Genomic DNA, 3,278 nt, shown 5'->3' on the forward strand with positions numbered 1-3,278 from the left:
TCTTAAAAGAAGCTTTAAGAATGCCAGGTTTGTGGCCATCTTTGGTCTATTACATAGTCAAGCATAGGTTTATGTAAAGATTGTCTTTGAAAGTGTTTTGTTTTCTTCACATAAAACTTTAAGAAGTAAAAAAATCTAATTTTAAAAAGTCATGTTATGAAGTTTGATTTTTCACTTATCTATTAAGCAACTAGCTATCCCAAAATAAACAATATGAGTTATATTCATGAATGATAAAAAACATTCATGTATTGGTAAATTGTTCAAAATTTTGTTATCCTCTGTAAGAACTGTGAGGACCAGTCCACCCTTCAAGATCTAGACATAAGAGTCTGACTTTCTGAATAGAACTCTAGTAGTTCAGGAATTAATAGCAGTTATCAACAAAAGAAATATGAGAGTGAAGAGAATGGGTTAAAATATTTCCCAAATAGTCATCCAGCTGAAGACTCACATCTAGAATATATACACAGATCAAAAATTAAACAACAGTAGAGCTAGTGATCAGTAAACAGGCAATGACAGTGAATAGATACTTTTCAAATGAAGATGTAGAAATAACCAATAAATACATGAAGAAATGTTGAATGTCATTAGTTATCAGAGAAATCCAACTCAAACCCATATAAGATTTCATTTTGTCCCCCCAAAATATCTTAACAGTAAAACAATCAATAAATGTTGGTAGAATAAAAAAGAACCTGTGGTGGGAAAGTTAGTTCAGATACATGGAGTTAGTATGCAGATTCCTCAAATAAGTTGAAAACAGAATTCTGTCCTAGTTCTGGGTGTACACTTAAAATAACCAAAGCCAGTTTATTACAGAGAAACTTGAAATCTATTTTTATTGATGTATAATAGAAAAATCTGTAACCAACATAGGTTTCCATGAATGGATGAATGGATAAAAAATGTAGTATGTATACACAATGGAGTTTTACTCAACCATAGAGAAGAATGAGAACCAGAGAAGATGATGATAAGTGACCAGAGGCAATCCTATAAAAGAGTAAGGAATATAGGCAGGAGAAGAACATGAGCATAAAACAACTATTAGGAATACAGAAGCGGAAAACAGGGAGGTAGGAGGTGGGTAAAGAAAGAGTAACTTGCCTTTGGTTTTAATAGAAAGTAACAGAAAGAGGGATAAAAGTCTCAGCCACATAGACAAACTACCTAGCCCAGCATTCTGCAGGTATTACTCAGGGCACAGTCTTGTCTATTTTAAACAAATGAATCACAATCTGACAAATTACCTAAAGGGAGGAGGAAAAGGGTTCTAGATCACATGGAAGACACCACTTTCCAGGTCCCATTGCTCATTTTCTGAGTGGCCTTTACTCTCTCTTTGTTGGTCTATTATAGCTGCCCTCACTTTTCCTGACTTTATTTCTATACTGTCAAATAATAAGAACCCACTCACACTCCTATACAATTAGAGCACATTGTATGCATATGCAAAAATGTCATAAGGAAACCTTTTACTTTGTATAATTAATATACACTATACAACTATTTTTTTTTTTTGCCAGTCCTGGGGCTTGGACTCAGGGCCTGAGCACTGTCCCTGGCTTCTTTTTTGCTCAAGACTAGCACTCTGGGGGCTGGGGATATGGCCTAGCGGCAAGAGTGCTTGCCTTGTATACATGAGGCCCTGGGTTCGATTCCCCAGCACCACATATACAGAAAATGGCCAGAAGTGGCGCTGTGACTCAAGTGGCAGAGTGCTAGCCTTGAGCAAAAAGAAGCCAGGGACAGTGCTCAGGCCCTGAGTTCAAGCCCCAGGACTGGCCAAAAAAAAAAAAAAAAAGATTAGCACTCTGTCACTTGAGCCACAGAGCCACTTCTGGCCATTGTCTGTATATATGGTGCTGAGCCAGGGCTTCGTGTATAGGAGGCAAGCACTCTTGCCACTAGGCCATATTCCCAGCCCATACAACTTTTTTTTTAAATTTTGTCAGGAGATAGCATAATGGTATGCACCTATAATACCAGCTACTCCCCAGCTCAGGCAGGAGGATCACAAGTTTGAGGCTAGCCTGGGCAACATAGTAAGATCCTATCTCAAGGATATCCCTCAAGGATATAGTTCAGCTACATAATTCTTACCTGTATATGATGCCCTGAGTTCAATCCAGAGTACCCCCCACTCACAAAATCAAATTTTGCTGTTCATAATTTCATAATCAATACTACAATGTTTTGGGTGTGGAACAAACGTTAAAAGCCTAATTCAAAGTTGGTAAGGGTACCCTGGTAGGATGCTAGAAATAAGGACAGAAGTTCATCTCTGAAAATTTTAATTCAAATTTTATTTTACCTCCAGTATATCCAATATGTCAGGCTTGTTATGTGGACCATCAAATAGTTGAGTGTTTACTTATGCTTGGCATTGTACATTTATTACATTTATTTATTGTACATTTATAGGAAGAACAAGCAGTGTATAACAAGTAATCTGCACACAGACATGTGTGCAAATGGCCCACAAGAATGTGCTTTAGTGTCCATAATTCATTTTTTTAAAGATAACGATAGTCTTAGACAAAAAAAGTTGAGATATTAAAGGGTTTTTTTTTGGTAGAAGTGGGTTTTTGCCATTTTCTTTAATTTAGTTTTTTTTTCTTTAATTTACTTTTTTGAAAATGGAAGCATAGAAGTCAATTTTTTTAGTGGAATGAAGAGCTCAGGAGAGATGGTAAAGAATGAGCTTGACTTCCCAGCTTTCCTAAGATCTTAGCCATTGATGGTTTTAATGCTGTAAAGCCAGGACAAGCAAAAGAGCAGAGTTAGAATTTGAATAGGTTGAGTGCAATCATATGGCCATCTTATCAGTGTTTGTCTTGAGCCAAATCACTGTCACATCCTGCAGCTGCACTTCCATTGCCTAGATTTAAAGATTAAAGAGCAGTTTCTAGAAGTAGTTTTACAGTTTCCAGTGCCAACCCTGACTTACATCCTGGCTGCCTTTCTAGTTTTGTTGGAACCATGGAATCTTGTGAGTACATATTCTACCTCTTTAGCATCAAAGCCAAATGATTGTTCTATAATCCCCTCCTGGCCCTGCTTAACATCATAGAGGCAAAGGTACTTCCCAAATGGAAGGCTTACTAAGCAAAATTTAGCTCTTTGAACAAAAAGCAAAAATTGATTACCAATAGTCAGCTCTGGGGCTGGAAGTATGTCTCACACAGGAGAGCACTTGCCTAGCAAGTACAAAGCTATGAGCTCATCCTCATACTGCCAAAATAAAAAGAAACACAAAAATCAGCCTCACT

The sequence above is a fragment of the Perognathus longimembris genome, chromosome 15 (assembly GCF_023159225.1).
Source record: "Perognathus longimembris pacificus isolate PPM17 chromosome 15, ASM2315922v1, whole genome shotgun sequence".
Taxonomy (NCBI): domain Eukaryota; kingdom Metazoa; phylum Chordata; class Mammalia; order Rodentia; family Heteromyidae; genus Perognathus; species Perognathus longimembris.